The sequence below is a fragment of the Alligator sinensis genome, unplaced genomic scaffold (genome assembly GCF_000455745.1).
Source record: "Alligator sinensis unplaced genomic scaffold, ASM45574v1 scaffold1469_1, whole genome shotgun sequence".
Classification (NCBI taxonomy): Eukaryota; Metazoa; Chordata; order Crocodylia; family Alligatoridae; genus Alligator; species Alligator sinensis.
Window position 1 is genome coordinate 599084 of NW_005842795.1, and position 26277 is coordinate 625360.

Consider the following 26277-nt stretch of genomic DNA (forward strand, 5'->3'; position numbering starts at 1 on the left):
AGCAAAACGGGAAGTGCACTTCTGCTGGGACTTCCAGTTTTGCGGCTGGCGCTTCCAGGGGGTTCATGGCCAATCTCAGGGGGTGCACATGCACCTGCCAATGGCAGGAGTTAGGCACTTAGTTGCTTAACCCACACCAGTTCTATGGACAGAACTGGAGATACATAGAGAACTTTTTAGGTCAAAGAGGAAGATCTCTAGTGAATTAGGCACCACCAGGTATAGGAGGCCACTGAGCAGAGAGATTAGATACACAGTTTTGATTACAGTCCACCTAAGTCCTGTTTTAGTAGCCTAATCCTTCTTTTCCATCTGGCCAGTTATTTCTGTTTTTTATTCACTTCTGTGGATAGAGCTTTTTATTCCAGTATTGCACAGTCCTCTGTTCTAGAAGAAAGGCACTACATAAAAATGTCAGAAATTACTGTCATCTCTGCTAATTCTGTATCTAGACTTCAGCAAGGTTTTTGACAAGGTCCTGCATGACCTTCTCATCAACAAATGGGAGACATGTAGACTAGATCAAATTTCTGCAAGGTGGATAGATAACTGGCTCAATAGCAGCAAACAAAAGGTAATTATTAACAGGTCCATGTCAGAATGGCAGGAGGTTTCAAGAGAAGTCCCACTGGGGTCTGTCTAGGGCCTGGAGTTCAACATTTCATAGTTTCATAGTAGTTAGGGGTCAGAAGGGACCTGAATAGATCATCCAGTCTAACCCCCCACCACTGGTTGGAGCACATGCTGGGATCACACGACCCCAGACAGGTGTTCATCCAACCTCTTTTTGAATTTACCCAAGGTAGGAGCGAGGACCACTTCCTTAGGAAGTTGGTTCCAGATCCTGGTTACCCTGACAGTGAATGCATGCCTGTACTGTGCAGTAAATATGGCAACTTACACTGACTTGAACATAAATTTGATACCTGCATCATGGACCTGATTAGTAGGGGTATGCAAAGTGGACCCTATTCGATTCGGATTCAGCCTAAATTGGGGACGGTGATTCAATTCGTTGATTTGGATCACTGTCCCTGATTCGATTTGGATCACTGTCCCTGAGACATAGACACAGCTTTAGATGTTTTTTCTATATACCTTGAAGCACCAGTGTGGCTTGTGAATGCTGTGATGCTGCTGTGCATGGAGCATCCCACAGGAGTGCATGGAGCGTTCCACAAGAGCATCCCACATGCTCGGTGGCGAACCCAGAAGTAGACCGGAAGTATTTCCAGTCCACTTCCAGGTATGCTGGGGAGCAAGCAGGGGGAGGCCCGTGCCCCACGGGCTCAGCAATCAGCTGCGGGGGGGACCCTGGGTGCCCCCCTCCCCCCGGATCCAGGAGGCACCAGTCACTGAGCCGGGCAGAGGTGTAGGGGGCCCTCAGCGCACTCCCAAGCAGACCCGGAAGTGGACTGGAAGTGCTTCTGGTCCACTTCTGGGTCTGCTGACGAGTGAGCTAGGGAGCCCCCCATGTTTTTGTGGGACACTCCATGTACCCCCACATCACAGCATTCACAGCCACCTAGAGGTATGTAGAAAAAACATTTAAAGTTGTGTCTATGTCCAAATTGCTAAATCTTTCCAAATCTCTCCGAATTGATTCAGAGGGTTCCGGTTTGATTTGGAGAGATTAAAGGGTCCTCTGATTCGATTCAGATTCAAAGATTTGGCCTGATTTGGTAGCTGAATCTCTGCCAAATCAAATCAGGAACTGAAGTTTCACACAGCCCTACCAGCTAGGCACTGGGATAGAGCAGCAAGCTGTGTTCCAGTATGCCTTCCACAAAGGCACCTGGAATGCCCAAGGACTGTGCCCTAATCTGAGTCAGGAGGGGATCTGGAACAGAAGTTCCATAGGCCAATTTAATGTAAATCACTTAAGTCTGATACTACATCCATCCATGCCTATCTTACACTGGCTTTGGACTCTTTGAAAGCAATTTATGTGTGCTGAACTTCTGTTGTGTTACAGGTTTGAACCGGTTTCCAATCACTTATACTGGTTTGTGTATAATTTCTGTCCCTAGCCAAGAAAGTCCTTTGGTGCTAGGGTTCTAGACTCCCTAATGAGATCCAGGCAAGAGTGAACTTCCAGCTGTAAAACTGATCAGGTCTTACATTCCTTCAAGAATCCACAGGTCATCTTATATTCCTCAGGTGTACATGACTCCACCTTTCAGTGTATGCATCAATACCAGTCGAATTCATTTTGCCACTGGCCCTTACTTCTTCAGGAGCCCTCCACTTAAAACACAGATGTGTTTTAAGTTTCCAGGAGAGCAAGTTCTTGACTGTTCATCATACCACTCAAGCCAGCAGGGAGTTTGACAAGCAATTGAGGGATGCAAGTAACCACCTCCTCCCTTCCAGAATTTGTTGGCCTATTTTTATCCAGCATGCATCAAAATAGCATCAGTTTATCTTAGACACCATCACTCACACACTTCTGGTGTGTGAAAAAAAAAAGGCCAAGGAATCAGGGACCGAAGCTTCACACAGCCCTACTGATTACTGCAGTAACTAATTTGGTGTATAGATGCCTTTCTGTATAGTAACACTGTGTGTATGGACTGACTTGGGACTAACTTTCATCCCAAGTCAGTCTACACACAGCATTAATGTGCCTTAACTCCTGCATGTGTAGATATCAGCCTATTCCCACTTACTGCACAGTAAATTTAAGTCGGCATAAATGTATGTGTAGACATACCCAGTATGTTCCAAAAGCTGGCAGCTATCAAGCTCCCTGAAAAGTTGTAAATGTTGCTGATACTGGTTTAAGAGCACAGAATAAAGGACTTATACACAACACCCTCCCTGGCCTGGTGGCTGAATCACAAGGATTTTAGCATCATTAATAGGTGAGCAAAGCTTAAACAACCCAGTAGGTATTAAGAATGTAAGATCACAATAAATTGGGAGGTCGACTTATTTATGAAAGATGCTACTGACTAACCTGAGTGCCAGGGACAACAGCTTAGATATGCCTGTTCATTTAAATGAGGAGAAATAGGTAGTGAGTAAGGATGGCATGTTGACAAGGTAGTGGTGCAGTCAGGTATTGTATTGCAAACAACTTGTTAACAGTGGCAAGGATAAAAACAAGTCGTCTTATGAAAAAATGAAATTGCTGCTACTTCAACAAAGCAGTGAGCACTGAAAAGTAATGGAAATTAAATAAATCAAACAGTACAACCTAAATTACCAGAACAAGCCTGCTTCACCAGACGGTAGAAAATAAGGGCCTGATTTACTGGTGTGCTACTCTAGTTTATATCAGCATTACTTCTTTTCAGCAGAGCCAGTGACATACAGTTTGAATAACAGAAAGGTGAATCAAGCCATAGATAGGTCAGCCCAATTATAGCAAATGAGCCTTTGATTTGGAAGGGAAGATGTTCCTCTGAAGAGCATAATGGTAAGAGAGGGACATGGTGATGGGTAGAGAAACTGTTCTAAGCAACTAAACAGAATCAATATCAAGACATTGAACTGAATTATGTAGATCCATGCTTCTTTGTTGGAGCAGCAGTTCTGGTGAAACTAAATGGATGCTTTATCCTTATATTTCATTGAACTATTGTATTATGAAATTTAAATAAAAGACCTAGGAACTGTGGAACTAAGCAATGGATAATAAAAGAGCCCTGACATTACACACACACACACACACACACACACACACACACACTAGCCACGGGCTCACCAAGAATGACGGGGGGGGGGGGCGGGGGCCCGGCCGGGGATCCCCCCCCCCCCCCCCCCCATCCAATCCTGCTGCCCCTTCCCTCCTGCTCCTTGGGGTCTGGGCCCACTCCCCCCACTGCCATGGCAGTCCGGCTTTTCCTCCAGCTCGGACTTTTCCTGCCCCCGCCCCCCACATCGGGGCCAGGTCCACTCCTCCCTTGGCCCCATTGTCACCGCTGATGCCAAGAGTGGGGCATGGGGTAAGAAATGAATGGGCCCAGGCCCAATGGGGGGAGGAGGCCTTCTCCTTCCCTCCCCCAGCTGCTGCTGCAGCCATGTCAGCCAATCAGAGCATGAATAAAACATTACAGACAGACAACCAGACGTAGGCTTTTATAATATTAGAATATATATAGATATATACTCCTCTTTTTACACATCATAGCTGTGTAAAATGTTCCTGTGTCCCTTTGACTATGTTTAAGAAAAAGAAAACTTGTGTAAGAGGATGAACTGGAGCTTCTCTTAATTTAAGATACTTGCAAGCACTTTCTATGAGTTCTTGTAAGAAAAGTGATTACAGTTTGGGAAAAAAAAAGCTGTATAGTTCTATTAGAAGGTGACCCTGGGCTACACCACATCTGAAGCCAGTTTTTAATTGAGGAAGAAATAAATTATTAGAATGTTTCTTCAGCTTCTACTTTAAAGAAGAACTGATCATGTCAGAAATGCTTGCCATACAGTATCATAGCTAACATAAGCCTAAACTGCACACATCTTAGCAAAACTTATGTACACACACACACACACACGCACACCCCCCCCCCCCCACAATTTCATTGTTAAAGATAGCTGAAGTCCTCCAAAAACCTTCCAATCTACAAGGTTTCATCAGGTATTCTCAGAGCTAATAAGGTTTTATACTTTGTAGATTCTCAATGATCCTTGTTATATTTTGCTCACTAATAAGAATGTAATCCACATACTGGACACGTAATATCTAGGTTTTCCTCTTGTGCCAGATACAGGGGAATTCTGTTTCCTAGTTAGAATGGATGGATGAGAGGTAGGTCTCCCTTGGGTTCTAGTTCCACAGTCAATGTATAATAGCTCTGTGAATTAAGTGTTTAATTGGATTTATGATTTTCTGTGCCTGTGACCTGGGTTCATGACACAAGCTGAAACTAAGCAATGTATCAGGCCAAATACATCCCAGTACAATGCCATTGATTTAAATGGTTTTACACTGCAATGAAGTTGTCTGATTAAAATAACTTTCCCAAAACAGACAATGAACAGCGTTCCTCCTCCTTGTATTTCCCTCAACACACCATAAGTTCTTCCACTGAGGATCTTGAATGGAACAAATGCTTGATGAAAGCCTGACTCTTTATCATTACCTTGGACTTAATTTTTCTATAAGTAAAGTGCTCCAAAATCTTAGGGTAAAGGGCTAATTCTAAACTGCATTTCTTAAGGAACAGACAAGAAAACACTCTAATACATAACTGAAATGATCTCTTTTTAAATACACATCATTAGAACTCCACCAAGATACGTATCAGTGGCAGTAAAAGAGAGGTAGTCATTTGATTATCTTACAAGAAAAAAAAACATATATATCTATATGATTATATATTCAGTGCATTCACTTTAATGTATACCATGTACTGACATTAATTTCATTTGTATTTGTATTCGTTGCCATATTTAGGAAAGCTTTATTTTAACTGTTCCCATCTCACACACTTCACCTGCCTCTGTAAATTTATCCCTTGTCCAGCCAGGTTTCAAAAGTGGGATTCTTTTTTTCCTGCAAAATAAGCAAGATGACACTATATAATTTTCTGTTTTACCTACAACATCTGGCACTGTAGAGAGAAACAAATCCTATCAGAGGCGCAGAAAAAATAGCTGAAAATCCTTCTATATGGAAAAGGCTCTGCAGCACTGCTATAAAACCTTAAATATTAGATGAAAGATTAGCAGATTTTTTAGCGGATTATAATACAGTGTGTGGGATTTGATTACAGTATAGATACAGAGCACTGAGTGATGGGGCTTTCCATCAAACACTGAATGATTAGCCTCAATCTGCTTCTCTGCATTAAATGTAAAATGTCAAGAGAAACCTGGAAGCAGTTCATGCATCCTAATGTAAATATTTTGAGTAACAGCCTACACAAAAATAATTTGCCACAAAATAATCTTCCACATGTAACTAACTAACAATCATAAAAGGTAAAGGCTCCCAAAGCACTTGAATGATTTAGGAACATAAGCCCATTTTCAAAACCGATGTAGGTACTTGGGAGACATCTACATGTCTGATACTCAACCCTCCACCCATCCACCCTCTCCCACTTGCATGCACCAATTCTAGGAACGTGGCACTGAAGCCGCTCAGGGACACGCCCTGTGACCACTGTCCAGCTCACTAACTCCAGTTCCAGCACAGCTTTACAGCTGTGTTTTGGGGTTTGACACATGCAAGTAGGTGCGGGTGGGCATGGTTTACTTGCAAGAGTCTGCTCACTGGCAATGAGGTGGAAATATAACCTAACTCATTTAGCGTCAGTTTTTCTAATGTACTTGGGCATTTGCAGCAACTATTATTTCCCAAGCATTATTGAAAATGCCTGAAAAAAAAATACTTGTGACAATCTGAGGAATCTGTCTGTGCAATTTATGAATTCTGTGGGAGGGAGCTGTCAGATCTACTTTGGGTGTACAATATATTACAGTGGCTCTCAATATTTTTAGACTCAAGGTGCTGCTCCGTAACTTCTGTGAACTGAGCAGCACCCCATTTCAAAAACTAATTTCTTTATTACAGTGCTTACCTTCAGGGGACATGGGAAGTAGCCAGGAAGGGAAAACTTGAGCCTGCCCTTATCTGCTTATCTCTTCACACCTCCTGTGGCATGCATCAAAGAATCTCTCAGCCCCCAAGAGCACTGTGGCAGCCTGGTTGAGAATCCTGGTCTATTAGCTTCTTGTTTTCATCTCCTCCTTGGCCTGAAACTCTGAAAGGTGGTAGCATAGACTGAACAATAGAGCTGGGGACAGAAGTTACACATAAACTGGTTTCAAAATGGCTGAAACTGGTTTAAGATAAACCCGGCTGAATGTAGTATCAGACTGAACTGATTTCAAACCAGTTTATGAAACTTCTGTCCCAGACCCCTTCCTTTTTCAAGTTAAATCACAGTCCCCCAGCATCCCAGCATGCTTTCCAGCCTTGGGCTGTGCTGTGCTGTCTGCTCCAGACAGCAGGGCTAGCCATACCCCTCTACTTTCTAGCTGGAGCAGTGAGGGCTGGCTGTCAAAGGGATGGCAGGGGGCAAGTCCGGCAGGGGATGCAGCCCAGTCTACAGGGGAGGGCCTGTCTCCACCCCCCCCATGGTAAACCATGACTGGGGTTGAGGCAAGAGAAAGAGGTTATACACCCCTACCCTACTCAAACTTATTTCTGGCTGCAACTGTGGACTACAGATCCCAGAGGATTCCCAGGAGGATTCCATTTCTGGAAGCAGGAAGAAGTGATGAGCAACCCTGCAGAGTCCTGTGGCTGTAATTATGGACTGCAAATCACAGAGACCTTGGGGGAAGCAGGAAGAGGAAGTGAATACACAGCCAGAGAGCCATGCTCTAGCACCCCCCAGCTTCTGGCCTGATCCACAGCAGGCATGTGGCTGCATTTCCTGAATCAAAGGTAAATGTCTGTTCACTTCTGTTTCAATTTAATTTGTGCAGCTTAGATTAACCTGCAAAGCCTCAGGGTTTTTGACTGTCAGCCAAACCCTCAGGGTTTTTGACTGTCTGTACTTAGCTCAGAAGACTGTTAAACAGAGATAGTCCTCTCTCCAAATATAAATATCCTAAACAAAACCTGCCTCCCACTAAGGAGAATGGAGGCCTAGTCTACATTACATTACAGAACTTTCCTGGAGGAATTTTGAGTGGCAGCAAACTCTCCCTTTTACCAGAAGCATTAGCAGTTGGCTGAAGTTGTATATAGACACTCTTGTGCCTTCAGCTCCCAAGTCAGCAGCTTGTGTGTTGTAAGAGTGTACTTCTGGCAGCAGAGCTGCTAAGCAAAGCCATGCAGAGTCCCCCACCAGAGCAGCCAGGGGTGCCTGGGTTCTATCAGCTGGGAAGTTGAAGCTGCTGTCTGCTGCCAAAAATTTTGGTGGCAGGGGCAGATGGGTATAAGCATAGCATGTACCAGCTAGCAGCAGTCTGTAACCACTTGATGGGAATGATCAGGTGAGACCTTTGTTCTTTCACCCATTTTTAGCCCTTCAAGCAAAGGTGAAACAGCCTGCAGAGATGAAACATCCCAGTCAGGCAAAGGTAACCCCCCAGCCCCCGAATGCCAGAACACAGGTGCCCCTCCTACCCCACTGCCAATCAAGAAACTCCCATGAGCAAGGCAAGGTAGAGAAAGGGGTGTGCGCGGGGTGGATTTTTTTTCTTTTCTTTTTTCAGTTAACTATAACCTCCTTGTCTGATAAGTAAAGCAATGTTGTGTTCAGAAACAGCGTGCAAAGTCCAGGTGTATCTTTGTATGTCTGTTTGCTTATTACTATTATGTGCCTCCTGATCAGGCAAACTGGAGCAGGAGATTCAGAGGGATTCTGGGAAAGGGTCAGAGGTGGAGGAGTCTTAGGGAAAACAGTGATACAGTGTGTACCAGCACTCAAAAGGAAGTGCTACACACACATTCTTTATTCTGGGAATGTGCCTAGAGACCTAAAACTTAAAGGGCTAAGCTGGGCTGTTACTCATTTACTGATGCTTAAAACACCTGGGGATTCACTGCTTGGATCTTTTGTTAGTAATCTCGTGAGTAACCAACAGGGGGCAATAAGACATATTCTGTCACTGTCCCTAGCTCCTTCATCATTCATAAGGCACCATCAGACACTGAAAATCGGGCCTAGACCTTTTTGAAAATCTTACTGGAAGTGATTTTGAAATTTGCAAAATGGTCATCAACATCCAGAAACCAAGGGGAGTAAAGCTGACCCAAATCTGAGAATTAAAACAAACAAAGAAAACCCACCCCTCCACCCCAACCTGGACCATAAAGGATAGCTGTATCTTCATTCTGATTCTCATCTACCAAACAATTATCACTTTGGAAAATAAGAGAATGATTTAAAGGCAAACTGACCCTCTGAAGAAAAATAGGAAGCAAACCTCAGGAACTCTTGAAAGCAGGAGACAGCTAGGCTCTTCAGTCGGGGAGACTTTTCCTATTACTGGGTAAACTGCAGTGAAGTCAGAGAAACCTGATATGACTGGCTGCAAATCTAGGTTCAAAAGTTCTGCACACAGAGGCAAGTCTGCCCAAGAACATTAAGGAGGTGCTACATCTTACCGTATGTGATGACTCCATCCTGATGGAAAACTAATTCTATCCAGATTCCTAAGCCAGTGCTTTCAGGCCATTTTGTTCCTTCCCAACTGCATTGCTATACTTTATTCTATAGTGTATTTTATTCCGGATATACTTTCATTGAGTTTTGTCAACGAGTTTATGCAGGGTTCGAATTACACTCCAACTCTTGGGGGTGGAGGGGTCTGCGGTGGTGGAAGCCGAAAGGAGCCACCACCTGAGCTACTTAGAAAAGCGCAGGGTGGCCCAGGGGCTCTTGCCTAATGGGGGTTCTTAGCTCTTATAGGGGGTTTAGCCCCTCTGAACCACCTGTATTTCAAAACCTGGGTTTATATATTTTCCAACATTACAAAAGTACATCTCATATGCTACCAAGGATGAACTAAAATTATCAGTGCTTCACATCACTAGACACTCTGTTGTATATCTGGCTTTAATTCAACAGCATAAAAGTCAACCCTTTAAATTTCCAGGAGGACCAAAATCTATTGCAGAAAAGAGGAAACTCAACTTACCTGGTTTGGGATTTTGTTACTAACACTAAAGTAACCTGAGATTAAAAGCCTTTTTGCCAACCTCTAGATGAGTTTCAAGCAAACCTTGAAAGCATTGCTAGAAAACATACTGGCTGTATGTAGGTGTGCATTACAAGGTGTAAGAGCATCCATCAGCAGCTGCTGGTTAGATTCAGGGGGGTGGTGCGTCTAGGAGACTGACTGCTCTGGGACAAATGCTTGGACACTGTATACAGAGTGTTAGCTAGAGAAGGTCATTACAATAGTGAATAGATTATTTAAGAAGTCTAACAATAGAATCTCCTAGCAACAAAATCTGAAGTGAAAATATAAGTTAATTTACAAAAATACCTCCTTCTCCACCACAGAGGGGAGCTTCTTCAGTAAAACTTCCAAACTCGTGGTTTCCTTTCAGATACAGTTTGAGAAAAACAAACCTTGCTTACCCTTCAAATGTTAGTAACTCACCAGCTATGCAACTACTAACACTTGCGCTCAGTCCTCCCTCCCCTCAAAGTTTATCACCCATTAGCTTATCATTTCTTAACTTAGCCTGAATACTCTTTGCAGTGTGGAAGTTGGACAAATTCAGTACTGATGTGCAACACTGGTAAGTTGCTCTTAGAGTCTTAACAGGAATAATTTATATAGAGAAAGAACAATAGAAAGTATAAATTAAAACTCCCTTGTATCTCCCTAGAATGTCCTTACATACTACCTCTGAATTTGCCCACTGTCTTACTTTCATGTAGAACTGTATATGTATGTACACTGCTGGGTAATTAATAAATGCAACATATAATGTTTTCAAAAACAGTACATGGTAACACAACCTAGTTTAGTGCTCTCATGTTATATGTGTGCATGTGTGTGGGAGGGTTTTGTTTTTTACAACATGTAAACTATTCACATGAACATTTTTTCAGTGCCAAAAATGTTCAGAAATCTAAATAGTTCACTGTTACCCAGGTTTTAAAAAGCAGGTCTCTTCTGCAGCATGTAGCATTGCAGAGTATCTCATTGAAACAATTTAATTAGTAAAAGCCAGGAAAAGAAAAAGTAATTCCAGGGCTGCAAGATGGAGTTGGTGACTATTACTCAATTTAAACAATAATTTGCTGATTGAATGATCTTTCATTCTATTAGAAGAAAATCTATTTTGCCACTGATAGAATAGCAAAGGAAATAGTTGACTCTCCTGTCTACTTTGAATATGCACGAAATGTCTCAATTTCACTGATTTTATACACATGAATGCACAAACTTAGTCATCTACGTCCCATTGTCTATCCTCCAGCTCACAGAAAACGTAAGTGTCTCAAACTGCAGTTGGTATTACCATTCCTTGGCCTCCTCATGGGGCATGTATAAGGAATGTAGATTGTCTCCTTTCTTCCCAGAGATCAAAGAAGTCACTTCTATGAAGCACTTCAGTTTTGGAACACGACCATCGAAGAAATGGCAGCTGTACTTCAGCTTTAGACCATCCACTTTGATTTATATCAATTATCAAGTCAATAGTAGAAATATAGTCAGGAAAGAAAATGACCCAAAAGACACTTGGAAGGCTAATGAGCCCCAAACTGACCTGCTCTATCACACAATACAACTGTAGGGCTCACTTCTTAACCCTTACTCCTACAAGTAATCTTAGCTTCATTAAGCCAGGATTACTTGCATGAGCCAGAATAGTAAAACAGGGCCCAGTATGTTATCCCATATATATTATGTGTGCATAAATATAATAGATACACATACATACACACACACACACACACACACACAAACTATTAATACTAATTGGATATACAAGTTAAATGGAGGTGAATAGATTCTAATTAGACTTTTGTTTTAGTGCCCTGGTATCTAAATCCATACCACCATCAGTCTCTCTAGAAGGTTGGAAGATCACGCCAATAGAAGCCAACAATATAACTTATCATTTTCCCTGGATGTGCAGTCTATGTTAGGGTTCTCTGTAAGGCTGCTTTGTCCTTGTGAGCTATCAAAGTATTAAAGCAGACAAGAATTTTGGTCTTTGAGCTCTTTTGAGAGCAGATTTTATCAGTTTCAGTACACAGGAGTTCATAAAGAAAAGAGTAGTCAAACAGAGCAGAGGGATGGTGCAATATCTGTATGCTTATAGCATGTGTACATTCATAACTAAGATCAGCACTCACCCAGCATCCTGTTTTTGATGTTGGCTTGTCTGGCTCAGGAACTGGGATTCTAAGCCAATGTCTGGGTTTTTGCCATTAATAGGGATACATTTTTAAATCAAACCGTGCACGGGTCAAACTTACTTTTCCCCAAATTTAAATGTTTGAAACTTTGTAATCTTGACATCATCTTTATAGAAATAATAATGAATTTATTAAATGATCAAATAATTCCCTGTTCTTCCCAGGAACGCCGCCCCCCACAACAGACACAAAACAACTCACTAGTTAAAAGCTAGGACACCTACAAGTTCATCAGATAGTCTTTTACAAAAAGACAGACACAGGTCACCCATTTTAATGCTGCTGTCACTTTTTAATCAAACACTGGTCCTTGGAACCCTTGGAGGAAGATATGTTCGCTTTGACAAACCCATTCTTTGAAAGCCTTTGCTTGATTTAACAGTTAGCATGCTAAATAAATAAACAGCAAGCAAGTTATGGATTAAGCAAATCTTAAACAAATAAGATTCATCAATATTTTGCAAGATTCAAATGTATACATGGCAATTTGGTGGGGAGGTGGGATGGTAGAGGCAGGACATGCATTAGCTTTTTAAAGTTTGCCATTGTCAAATTTAGGGACAGCTAGCATGTGTGACAGCGCAGGTCATCCACCGGCGCAGGCACCTTCAGACTAGGGGCTGCAAAAGCTCAGTATCTCCTGGCACCAGAAGTCCCATGAGGAAATGTGACTTGTTCTAATTTTGGAATCTGGAAAAAAGACAAACATCAGGAAGGAAGTTTTAAAAAAAATATTTGGAAAAAAAAATCCTTTCAAAGAAAGAGGAAACTCAAACCAGGCATATTAGAACAATAATAAATCAACATTCAAAACTGAAGTGATCTGTTGTTTTAGAAATATAGGTACTAGTGCCTCTGTAGAACACTGAAAACATGAAGCTCGGGGTCACTATCATCCTTAGGTTGATCTAAAACAGTTGTTCAGTGACGCTTTGGTTACTAGTACTTCAAGCTGCTTGTGAATCCAATACACTAAACTCCACCTCTTCTATAATGATGAGCCTGACCCATGCCCCAACACATCCCTGTCTAGCTGTCATTTACTTTTTTACACTCTCATCTGCCATCCAACTTTGAGACAAGTCTGGAGCAGCCCAAATACAAAGCAGGCATGAATGAATGAAAGACAGCAGGTTTACACATAGTATGGGCCTGTCTGGAATGGAAAAGGAACTGGAAAAGGGAAGAATGGAAGGGAAAATATGACTTCAGGAATGCTAAATAAATTCCTGATCTTCTATTTTCCACATTATGATTTTGAACAATCTTGAACTGATTTCAGTGACAGCAGTTAGTTCCAAATATGGAATAAATATTTTAATGTATTCTAGATAAATCTACTTTAGAAAACTCTATATTTTACCAAAGAAAGACCTGTAATGCTAAGATACAACCTTATGTTTGCAACGTATACTAAATTAAGAGCAGAGTTCTCTAAAATTGACCTTTCTAGACAGCATTCAAAATATTTTTCTGTAGCTTGGCCCTAGTTTACAAGCTCTATGCTTAGTCTTATTTAGGCATAGGGAGACATCACTAATGAAAATGGGAGCTCCATCTACAGCAATAAGAAGCATAAATGTACTTCCATCCAGACCCCCAAAATTGTCAAATTCTAAGTGGCAATCCACTTGTAAAGATATTTTAGAAGATGCTTGTGTCAAGCTCAGCCTATCATGACATCTCTTCTATCACTGTTGTACCTAAATGCTTGCCTGAGGATTTGTTCTTAAACTTGCAGATGTAACACCCTCTGTTTTGATGCACTTTGATCTCATAAGCTAAACACTGTCTCACTAGGTCAGCAATGAATCATCAGAGCATAGTAGGAAGTGGTTATGACTGGGTAAAACCCTTCCTTCTAAATCAGCACTGAAACAACCTAATCATGGTTTTAGTGGTCAGCATAGTGCTGAAGGTGAATTTTTCAACTCAGATATATAAACTATGTCTTGACCACCAGTGGGGATTATATATTATAACCGTGGCTACCCTCTTCAATTTTCTCTTCTCAGAATAGTTTACCGTGTGTCCCAGACAAATTCTAAATTGGTTAACTCAACATCTTCAGCTGAATACAGTATGTTACACTTCCTGCACTGAATTATTGTATAGTACTGTTCTGTGGTTTTGTGGTCTTAAATAGATGTCATATTTCACCCCAGAGGTGGTTGCATTTCAGTTGTGGATAACATGAGCACTAATAATACTTAGCCTCACTGCATTTTCAAAATGATGTTCAAACATTAGTCAATCAATCACTCTTCCCACTGTGAATCTCAGGTATATATGCCAGTGCCCATAAAACATGCTAAAACAGAAGGATTATTATGCCTTTACTGGAGAAGCAACTTAAGCCATAGGTAAGTGTCTTTGACTCCCTGGAAACAACTCCCATAGAGGTTGTGTGTCTTTTGTGCTCAAATGGTCCTTGAAGTACTGCATTTACTCAAATCTAAGTCAGCCCCAAATTTAAGATGCCCGCCCCCCCATTTAGATTCTATATATGGAAAAAATATTACTTTTATATAATTTTCCAGGTACAGAATCTGGATTCTGCCCCTCCTCTCCAACTCCCCACAGCCTCTGCCCCTCCCCCCCTCACACCACAATCTTTGCTTCTTCCTTCCCTCTACTCCTCACATTCTCGTTCTCTTTCCATCCCTTCCCCCTTACTGTCAGATGCTGCTCAGGCTCTGTTTCCTACCAGACTACAGCATGTGGAAGAGCAGCCACTCCAGCCATGCAGCAGTGCGCTGCTGAATGGCCAGGCAAGGGATGGAGTTTCTCTTTGCTCTGGGCCCAAGAGGGAGTTCAGCCCAAGCTGCACTGAGCTGCACTGACAGTAAGGGAGAGGAAGGGGACAGAGAGGGAGCAAGAGTTGCAGAGGGCAAGTGAAGTAGGGGACAGGCAGCTGCTATGGGTCTGACTCTAGCCCTTATCCAGGCTTAGGGCTGTCAGAGTCAATTCTGACTGAAGCTATTCTGGGAGATTTTTTTCCCCAACAAGATGTAATGTCATTAATTGTACTATTCAACCCATTCACAATATCAATCTCCTTGATTGCTTTCAATAGTCACCAGGAGATTGATGCCAATTCCAGTAGACTCCCAGCCAATCTCCAAACTCCTTGGAGGCAGAAGTGGCATGGGGTATAAGAGAAGGGAGATGGAGGGGACGGAGTTGGGGGGCGAGGCCAGATGGCAACGGCAGGGATGGGGGTGGCAGCACAGGGATGGATGCGAAGCAGTGGCAGCGTGGGGTGCTGGGTGGCAGTGGAAGCCGCTGCCGCATGCAAACTTTCTCCCTCCCCCACGCCTGGGGAAAATTGAAAGTGGTGGCCAATGCCACCCCCCACTGCCCCATGCTGCTGCCTCTCTGGGAATAAAGCAGGGCTGGACACAGAGTGGTGGCAGCATGGGGCAGTGGGTGGCAGTGGTGGCCAGTGGGTGGGGGTGGTGCACAGCCTGACAGAGCAGTAGGAATGTGGGGTGGTGGGGGGCGCCGACAGTCACTGCATGCAAGCTCCCTGCCCCCCCCCCATATGCTCCTGGGAGGTGACAGCAGTGCGGGATGATGGAGGACGATGCTCGGCTCCCGCCTGTCTCCCTGGTCATTCTTGACAGGCAATTCGCTGGTATGGTGTATTTACCTTTATGGGCTACCGCTTTCAAATTGGGGGTTTTTTGCTCAGGACTGACAACAACAGACATCCTTCAGATAAGATGGAATATTCTGCAAGGTTTCTTAAAAGTCTAGAATGGAATGGAATATTAAATGTCATTCAGACCTTCTAAATGAGTAATGTATAGGGCTTTTAACACTCTAGACATGCACCAAGCACATCAGCTAAAACTGTATTAGACACTACAGGGATGGGCATTTAGAAATGTGTGTAATCATCATAGGAACAACATCACTCACCAAATTCTATAAACCTGTTAGTTTTTCCAGTTGCCTTATAATAACAATGATGCTAGCATGGGCATAGCATGGGGGCATCTCTTGGGATTAATGACTGGTTGAAATTAATATCCCTTGGCTGTGCCTTAGGCAGTCAACTCCTCCCAGCTGCTCATTAATCCTAGATGTTCTAATCTACTTTGCATCAATAATAAATAAATAAATAAATAATAACCCTTTCTGCAGAGATTTTTTTTAAAATTGGGTGACAGTGTACATGTGAATAAAACCCCAGTGTGTTGGGAACATAATATTTAGGTAGAAAATGGTATCAGTGCCCTAGGGAATATGCAGTCAATGAGAAAAAATGCTCTCAGATTTGGAACAAACTCAAATAAACCCATGCTTTTGATCACTCGCTCTAAGTAGTTGAAATGGGAGATATATTGCATTAACAGCTTTCTATTCTTTCAGTGTTTCTACTTTTCTTGAAACTGGATGGTTCACATTGACCTCAATCTCATTGTTTCAAAATATTTCCAGCTGCCACCACTACCATCACAGCTACACTGATGGCTGCTCAAAAGCAGCCATAAATATTTAATTCAAAAGAAAATCTGCATTGTAACAATTGCTGTATATGTACTAACAGGTTCTGGGCTTAATTTTAAAAGAAATGTTTGTTAACTGTCTTGGTCCTGGACATGGTATTTTCACAGTATGATTTCTTATTCTCCACCTATTATACTCATATTGCAAGTTTTCACCAGTGGCCTTGTGGATATGACAGCACATCATTCCTCACTGACTTTGGCAATTAACTCTTCCTAAATTCTTGGCTGTTATTCTCATGTTTGTTTACTTAAATTACAAAAAAAACCCCAACCTTTCAGATCCAGCCCCTGGATATTCTCTTTCCAAGAAAATGACTATACTGAAGAACAGTCTATTTGATTAAGACTCAATCTGGTAATTCTTCCAAAGACCAGCAACAAATGAGGGGGAAAGACTGCATGCAGTCAACAGAAAGCTGAAGTGCATTTTTGCATTTAAATACTCATTATCATCATCTAGTCCCCCAATAAAGCACGTGTATAAGCAATATGAAATGCTGCTTCCATAATCTATTAAAAAAAGCAGACTCAGTGATGATGTGTGTGTACAATTCCAAATTGTTTACTGAATCATAAAACATATTAGGCCAAGTTCTACACTGAGGCCAAGTACAGAGGTTCAAAAACCTAAAGGGGAAGCGTTCTGTTTCACACTTTATTCAGTGTCCTAGGTTAGGTTAGGAAGGAACAAAACAGATATTCAACCTTCCCTGGTGAAGGGAAGCAGGGTGACTGCACTGACTGAGGCCAGAAGGCTGAGGGTGCCTCCCAGCAGCTAGGCCACCCCCGATTGGCCAGCCCAACCCTCTCCCAAACCCCACCCCCCAGCAGCCACCTGTCAGTGGGCAGGGCTGAGGAGAGAAGTCACATTAGCCAGGCTCTCCACAGCACCCCCCTCCCCGCACTTGGTGGTGGGATCTCTCCTGCAGCAATCCTCCAGTCCCATGAGGAAGGGCTAGCAAGGGGGTGCAAAACATCCTGGGATGCTGGGGGACTGAGAGGTAACTTGAGTCAGGAGAGGATCTGAGACAAAAGTTTGATGGACCGGTTTAACCTAAATCAGTTAAGTCTGATACTACATTCATCCAGGTCTATCTTAAATCAGGTTCCACCATTTTGAAACTGATCTATGTGCACTGAACTTCTGCTCTGTTCCAGGTTAGACTGGTTTTTGATCATTTATACTGGTTTACGTGTAATTTCTGTATCTAACCACAGATACGTACCTGGAAGTCCCAAGGGTTGTGCACACGTATCTGCATAATTTTGGCCTTCTGTGGCTGAATGTTCTGTTACTCAGGTACACTTGAAAAATACTGAAAAAGGTATTTCACTTGTCAACTCTTTCAAGACACAGTTTCAACAATTAGATGATTACTTTTTTATTGGCTATAATAATCAGTGTTATGCGTGTATTACACCAAAGAGCAGTAATAGATATAAATATGTATGAACTGTCCACAGATTACTTTAATATTAAAGACATAGATCTGCACTGGTGTATTATCCCAGTGTAAAATGAATTTAGCAATTCTACTGCTGCTTATTGGGGCCCAGGGAAATTATGCATTTGTGTGCAATTATCAGTTTCCTGTGCTGGGCACTGTCTGTAGGGTTTGGGGTTTTTTTATGATGGAGTGGATGTTACTGGAATGGCTAACTTCCTTCCCGTCAGAAACAACAAAAGCTCAAATGACACAGATTCCTATTTAGTAGATCTTTTAAGATCTGATATAAAATAGTAAACTAGTCAGTCTGAGGAAAAGTTTGCCACCTAGGTGTTTCTCCAATTTCAGTAGCAGATAAAAAATGCCTCAAATAAAAAAATTAACTTTTTCTTGTTTTGATAAACAGGTACTTTATAGCTCATAAGAAAAGAAAAAAAGGCTTAGGATTTAACATACTGTCCAGATCTCTATTGAATTATTTCAAGGATGTTATATTAATGCCGCAGTGGGCACATCTACATGTGCCTTAATGCACCATAATGATGGTTTATTGAGTATTGGACCTATAATAACAGGTACTAACTTAATGCATTGTAATCAGTACTACTGCGTAGTAGTGCCAGAGCATGTCTTTTAGGTGACGCTAATGCACAGGAGACTAATTCTAGTGCACATCAGTGCATTAGCATGGCTTTTGCTGTGACACACTAATGTGCAGTAGAATTAGTCTACTGCGCTTCTAGCGTCTTATATAGAGGCTCGGCCCAATACTGTATAGCAATACATTGTTCTCATGTATTGCTAATGTACTGCTCAAAGCAGTAGACTGGCACTAAACATAAATTGCAAGAGAATTGTCCATAACAGCACTATTCACCACTCCCTCAATTTTTCCATCATTACTCAGAGGTTATATTTTCCTTGTTCTTCTCCAAGATCACACTTCTTTTTTCTCGCTCTCCCCTGAGATTCTGTCTAGGAAGCCAGTGTACACAGAGACCGTCAAAATGCAACCCTGACATGACCTGGAGGCAGTGCCTAGTAGTGACACTAGAGGAAGCCCACCCTGTTTAGCATGCCCCGTACAAGCTACCCATTACCAAGAGAACAGGTGACCTTGAGTGGCTGATGTTGCATGAGGCCTTGACCATAGGACATTTATCCACCACCTAGACCTGGCAGCATCAGCAACCTACCCTTTCTTTGGGGAGGAGGTAGAGAAGATGCTCTTCTATGCCTTCCTGGACTGTCCCCGACTGTGGCCACTCTTTGCTGCCCTCAGCATCCTCTCTGGCACACTGGACTTGGACTTCCCTAAGATTGTGTACAATTTCTCTATACTGTACCGAGCAGTAGAAGGGAGTATGATCTGCCTCGCCAGTTTCCTTCTGGGCCAGGCCAAGATGGCAACCCTGAAAAGCCACAGAAACAACCTTGCAGGAGCCAACACTGATGAAGCCCTCCAACTCTTCTGCTTCTTGGCCCAGATGTGAATCACATTTGAGTTTGGAAACTTTGTCTTACAACAAAATGTGTACCAATTTGTTTCCTGCTTTGCCATGGAGGGGGCACTATGCAAGATGGAAGATGGACAGCTAGTCCTAAATGTATAACTCCATAAATGTTGCTGCAGGAAGTGAGTTTCAATCTCTGGTCATATGAGTGTTTTCATTACTGATAAGTGTTTCATGCTTGGTCGCTGGGAGAACCACACACTTTTGCACTTTTATTTTTTTCTTATTTTTATAATAAAGGATTCAAAAGTTTTAAAAAAAAGTTTCTCTCTCTCTCTCTTCCTTCCTCCCCCCCAACCCTAACTTCCTCCTCCTTCATTGCTCTCTCCAGGGACAATGTTGCCAGACTGTTCCTTAGCCTTTGTTATCGCAAGAAGTTAAAAAAAGAAACATTTATATTGACTTCTGGGAAATCTTTCAAACTTGAACTTCTGTATCAAGGGCCCTCATCCTGGGTCTATTCTCTTTTCCTAAGAGTCTCACCAGGGTCAGCAATACAATACATGCAGATATCTGTGGGTGCTTTTTAAACTGGGCAATGGTAGTACAGTGAAGGTGTTTTACCTTATACTGTTCCCAAAGTCTTTGGCTGGGTACTTAAGTGGGCTAGCACTGAAATTTACAACTCCGAGTCACACTGCATTTTCTTACAGTGTAAAGCACTGGAAAAAAACCCCAACCCTAATACTAGTACCTAGGCACAGCAACATTACTCAGCCTTATCCAACACACATCTCCAGAATTGAAGGACCTTGCATCATGCCTTGAAGTTCAACAAACTCAAAACACTGTGGACCAAGGAGGAAAAGCTAACAATGTGACAGGTAGTGAGTTAAGTTTTCTCCTTAATGCATGACAACTCTTTTCTCATCTACCTGTTGTATTTTAGCTTACAATTCAGAAATACCTGACCTACCTCAGGTACTAAAAACAGTGTAGTCTTATTTGCATGGAGCTCTGCCTGGGCATTAATTTCCCCTGTTTCTCAAGTATTTTATCTTAGCATTGTACAGTGTGGACAAGCACTGCACAGACATGTAGGAAACAGACATGGTCTATAGCAGAAGAGGCTCCTCATCCTCTGCAGTGGAAGAGTAACCCCAGTCATCTTGGATCTCCTTGCCACTGGGAACAGGTTTCTCTTCCACTAAGATCTGTATGGTTGCTGATGTGCAGCAGCCTCATACATAAAACAAGTCACACAGTCTTCTACCACTGGTTCCAGCATCTAGCACAATAACCAATCACCAATACCCATAACCTTAAATCCGTGGTCTGACCCTCCCTTTAAGCACCATCTGCAGCATTTGCCAAAGAATCTGCAGCTCTAGGATCAGCCTTCTTAGCCATCAACAGACTCGTTTTCATTTACAACCCTTTACTTAACCACTTGGAGTGACTATCCTCAGCTATGCGGGACTGTTGACAACAATGATACCAGGGATGGCCAACCTGCAGCACATGTGCCTCTGCTTGTGGCATATTGCAGATCATGGAGGGTTCAGGCAAGGCAGGGATCTGAAAGCAAAGCAGCAGAATGGGCAAGAAGCACAGGGCAAGAAACAGAAAGCAAAGCAGCATTTCAAGTAGGAAGCACAGGGGCATGGAGCAGAAAGCAGAGCAGCAGGTTGGGCAGGGGGAAGAGGGACAGGAAAGAGGAATCAGTAAGGAGGCTTCCCACAACTTCAAGATGTAATGACTGGGAAGACTTGTAGTCTCTCTCTCTCCTATACGGCTAGGGACAGACATTACACATAAACTGGTTTACGTGATCAGAAACCGGTTTAAACCTATAACAGAACAGATATTCAGGGCACATAAACCAGTTTGAAAATGGCTGAAACTGGTTTGAGATAAACCTGGTTGAATGTAGTATCAGACTTAACTGATTTGGGTCAAACCAGTTTATGCACTGTCTGTTCCAGACCCCTTCCTGGTTTAAGTTAATCAGATTCCCCCAGCATCCTGGCATGCTCTCTGGGCTAAGCAGACCCCTCCACTCTACTCCCTGGCTGCAGCTCCAGCAGAGACTTGCAGGCACAGCTGGGTCTGTCTGGCTTCGCTGTGCCCCATTCCCACCCCACCCCCCCGGCCCTCCAGTCACTGCTTAAGCAGGGATCCTCCTCTCTCCCACAGCACAGACTGTAGCCAGCATGTAGTATGCTAGCTAATGCTAAGAGTTGTCTGTGTAAGACAGACAGGACAGTGGGCTTTTTTAGGGCTTTTTGGAGCTAATCAACAGGTTAGCTGGTAATGCCCCTGCATCCTTCCTTTGGAAAAAGGTGTTTAAGAAAAGCTTGAAATAATGAGTGAGGCTTTGTTTTCAGATGGGGTGCTAAATGCTGTTAACAGAGCTGATAAATGATCTATTATCAGTGGGGAGGGCAGAACCCCTCCCTAATCAGAGTGTCTGGATGGGGCCTGGCCACACCCCTCTCAGCTCAGCATTGTGGAAGGGAAGGTTGCTGTAGCAGCCCCTGGCTTCTAGCCTGTGCCTGCATTTTTTTCAGTCCAGAGGGGATGTCTGTGTGGTTACATACTGATTCAGCCTAGGCAGGTTAGACTAATGGACTTGATGATCTGCTCAGGTCCCTTCCGACCCTACCAACTATGAAACTATGAAACTATAATCTGGAAAGATTGAATCAATTCAGGCTCAGGCTTTTTGAATGTCTGTCCCTAGCCTAAGAGTACATTGGGAGTGCCTAGTGCCAAAAAAGAGGCAGAAATTAGGCAAAGTCATGTTGCTACCAACCACCTTCCTAGTTAGTAGAGTTGGCTGACTGGTTGGATATCCAAAGGATTATGATGCACTCAAAGCAATACAGTAGTGTGCATACTTCCTGTTAGAACTCAGGAACTCAGAGAGGCAGATCCCCAGGGGACCTTTTTGTACCAGTCCCTATAAAGTTCAAGGCCTAGATACAAGGATTTGGACCTTTTTTGAATTTCAAAGTAAAATTGTTGAATTTTTATACATAGAAAAGTATGTGAAATGCTGTGTAACCAAAATGGGTTCCAAAATTCCAGGGTTTACTAACCTTTTTCCAGGGGGCCAAACTTTTTCTCTAAAGTCTTTTGCTGACAAGAGATACTGTGTGGGGCACAGGTTCCTCTAAGGTTCTGGACCCAAGCCTAGTGATACAGTAGTCAAGGGGAGTTTTTCCATTAAACTTAATGGGAGCAGAAATGCCTTGCAAACCATTTGGCTGAATACCAAATTAAAAGAAAATTTAATATGCTAAAACTGGCACTGATGAGTCACTCAAAGTGCAATAAATAATGTCCATTGCCACACCTTTATATAAAGTATGCAAAACTGTATTTAGAGTAAGCATTTAAGTATTGACTGAAAATGGAAGTGGAAATGAAGGCATGTGCAAGTCTAGTGAAATAGCCTAATGTTTACAGTCAAACACTCAGCATAATAAAAGTCATAGACCAGATGCAGCTCTGAAGGAAAAAGATGCATCTCTCATTGATTAAGGGAGCTGCATCTCTCATTCCAGGGTCAAATTTGGCTAACGCACAAGTTCCTGATAATGCTGAGCCTCTTTCTATCTCTTGGATGAGAAAATGAAGCAAGGGAAATCTGCAAAGGAAACGTCCTATCAGCTATTCATATTTTTGTGCAAAGCAGCAGATTTAGTGACTCTACTTTAAGTCTTCTTGTGTTATGAGACTTACTAGAACCATTCAGTGGCCAATATTTGTCTTAAAACCTCATTGTGAATACAACTGTATACTATGTTGGAGTATATAGTGTTGCTATTCAAAATAAATTCTGACAGAAATTTAAACAAGTTTTGTCTGGTTATACAAAAAAAATGATGAAAGCTTCTAATTGCTGCAGTCTTTTTAGCAGCCAAAATAATCTCTGGAAGTTTAAGTGAATATAGGTCACAGGAAGTAGGATCGCTTTATTTTACCACCAGAAGCCCAGCTCCATTAATATAAATCAGGACTGATTATACTAGCCTGGGAAAGGGGTGTATTGAAATGCTTCCTAATAAGGCTCCCTCCTTTTTCAACATTAGTGCTATATATTCTACACACTGTATATTGATATCATAAGTCAAAACATTGATAGAAAGTCATATTTCTAAAACACAGGTAAAATTTGTTCTTTGTTTCACCCCAATTCCGAACTAAATGCAAAAGATTCTGGGGCAATGCTGCCCATAACTGATTAGAAAGTGTCCCCTACCTCCAACTCCCAAATAAAATTCTGACATTTTGATATAAAAATTCAACACTCAATAACAAAATACAATATTTAATTGTAATATTTTAGCCCAAAACCAAACTACTTCTATTTCTATTGTAAAAGCCACTGATGGGCTCAAACTCCTATTAACTTTGTGTCAACCATACTACATGCTCATGGGGATGGTTTGCAGACATTCCGTTCATCAACCAAAACAAAACAATTATTTTCCAAGAAAGAATAAACTCTTCACAAAATAGTTTATTTAATCAAAAGCCAAATTTGCAACTGCAGAATAATCGCTACAAAATCTTCAATTAGGTCTTAATTCTGCTTCTTACTTGGTGATAAACATATGCTTTTCTTATACCATTTCATAGGTTTATATGTTAGCTCACACAACAAAGAAAAATATAGTACCATGACTCACAGGGTTTACATTTTAATACTTCTCATTTGAGGCAACTGAATGAGAGTAACAAAGGGTCAGAACAACTGATGAACTGCTGCATTTCCTATTGTCATTGTTTTTTATCCTGTGCAGAGTTAGACTTCATTGTACAGTTTATTTATAATTACACGTGCCTATTGCTCAAGCTACTGTCCTCCCATAATCCTCCTCAGGACTCAAGGATAACTGTGTGCATGTTAATATAGCGATGTAAAGACAAACTGCCAAATTGACCTATACCTGATCTGACATTTGGCCCTGCTGGCCATTTATCCTTCTGGGAAGACAAGTGAGCTACCACTGTGTTACAGAATGTCACTTCCCTTTTGTCTATTCTTGTCCTTAGTTTGGATAAAGGCACTGACAAAAGCAGCATCTTTACTTGGCCTAGTGCTTAGCCAAAATAAAATACTCTGTTTCCTAGCATAAGTAATAGGGAGCCAACATGAAATTCCATAGTGTAGGTGCTGAAAGTGAAGAGGACAACAGCTGCGTAACTATCCATAACTTTTTTACTTGCTTCAAAAAGCAGTCAGCCAGTCTTAGATAACAGAGTTAGACTCTTTCTGTTTCTTCATTTCCTCATCTGTTATACTTAGCAGTAGTCTTATCAATTATAAAACAAATCAATACTTTTGTATATCCAATTAATATCTACTTTATCAGGAATTCTAAAGATTAGGCTTTCATCAGTGCACAGCTGCAAGAGACAAAAGGTACGGGGTGCACTGTAACTGATCAAGGTTTATCATTTATTAAGTCACAGAAACAATGGTCCACACTTTATATTAATAAAAGATAATCCACTTTTTAAAAGATAATTCATTTCGACTGCATCCCGGCTCAGAAGCATTGTACCCCCAGTTCCATTTATTCTATTCTGTGCCTTGGTTTCCCTAAAGCCCCCAGTAGAATATTACAATAAATCACTTTTTTCTTTTTCTTTTTTTTTTTTAAATAAAAACATGTCCAAGCCTTCCCTTTTTAGGGCTCATAAAATTGTGTACTTTATACCAACTTTCCCTAAAATCATATTGGAAACTGAGTTTATATTTCTGGACATTTTAGAGTTGATACCTCTATCTTTAAACAAAAACACAGTCTCAGCATCTGAACAGTAAAATTCCATCTTCCCTTTTCAGTTCTACATGCATTATTTAAACATGCTGCTCTGAATTCTAGCATTAGGATTTTCCTTGGAGCAACAATCAACAACAGCTTTATAATTTGGAAAAGCAGGAAATGTGGGCTATCCAGGAATGGTTTCACACATTTGTTTGTTATGTTTTAGCCCCAGTATTTAAATATGATAATCTAATTTTGTAAAAAATGAACTGAAATCAGATTTGCTATAAAAACTTTTTAAATGTAATTTTCAGACTAGCAATCAATGCTTATTCAGTTTCCATGTCATCTCCATCTTCTTTCTCTGCAGATGCTCAAGTGATGTTAAATTAAACAATTGCACAAATTTTAAAAATCAGAGGAAAATTACCATCTTCACTTAATTCTAGTATATAAAAAGGTCCACAGAAAACATCCTTTATAATCATTTTTCCTGAAAGCAAGAATAAAACAATACAAATACTCACACAGTAAAAGTAGAATAAGGCATCTTGCTTAGACATTGAGTTGTTTTTAAAATGTGAGACTATAGTGGTGAAATGAGATACAACCCCCCCCCCAATCCTTTATTGTAAGAAAAAAATAAAGCTGTAAATGTAAAATATTTAAATTATCCCTAATATAGCAGTATGCTGAACCTCATAGTAACCCAAAAGTACAGATAATTCGCAAATGTACACTGTATCAAACTATTATCTACTTAGTATTACACTTCATTACATTCACCCTAAATTTGTGCACGCTGAAAACACAGGCTTGTAAACAACATACCCAATGCTGTAATTACAACACAGAAACAAAAATAAAGAAAGCTTAAACTTACAATGATGTGTTATCATAGGTCCAGCAGAGCAAGAAGCCCTAAGGGTACATTTTAGTTTTTTTATCCGTGCTCTGTTCTTGCTGCTGATGTGACTATTCAGGCACATGGTCAAGTTGCAATCAGCTTCTCTCCTTAGTGATGTATGAGAGCTGTGCTGATTTATCTAGTCTTTTTGCAGCAGATTAGCGCTAATGTTCCTGCTTCTGCATCCTACCTTCTTTGACAGTAGGCTCTGCAATATCATTGGCAATCTAAATTAAAGAGCCAGCAAGTGTAGCACAGATTTTTTTTTCGTAAAACAATTGCTACGTGGTCTCAAACAACAATACCATTATTTAAA

General features: G+C 41.5%; 1 protein-coding gene and 1 long non-coding RNA gene across 3 annotated transcripts in view; both read right to left on the reverse strand.

Annotated features, from left to right (window-relative positions):
• RAPGEF4 (Rap guanine nucleotide exchange factor 4) overlaps positions 1 to 26277 on the reverse strand; it is a gene marked incomplete at its 5' end in the record, with an annotated part of 261647 nt that overhangs the window by 161792 nt on the left and 73578 nt on the right. The gene's annotated exons all lie outside the window — the stretch shown is intronic.
• LOC112547906 overlaps positions 12267 to 26277 on the reverse strand; it is a 70410-nt gene continuing 56399 nt past the window's right edge. Inside the window, exons 1-4 of one of the 2 annotated variants that reach the window (XR_003091686.1) lie at positions 25938 to 26065; positions 17596 to 17685; positions 15505 to 15607; positions 12267 to 12542 (exon numbers count right to left, since the gene is read on the reverse strand). This is a non-coding gene — a long non-coding RNA (uncharacterized LOC112547906). Of the gene's footprint in view, positions 12543 to 15504; positions 15608 to 17595; positions 17686 to 25937; positions 26066 to 26277 lie in introns of those variants that run through there. The other variant, XR_003091687.1, reaches the window with a different exon arrangement.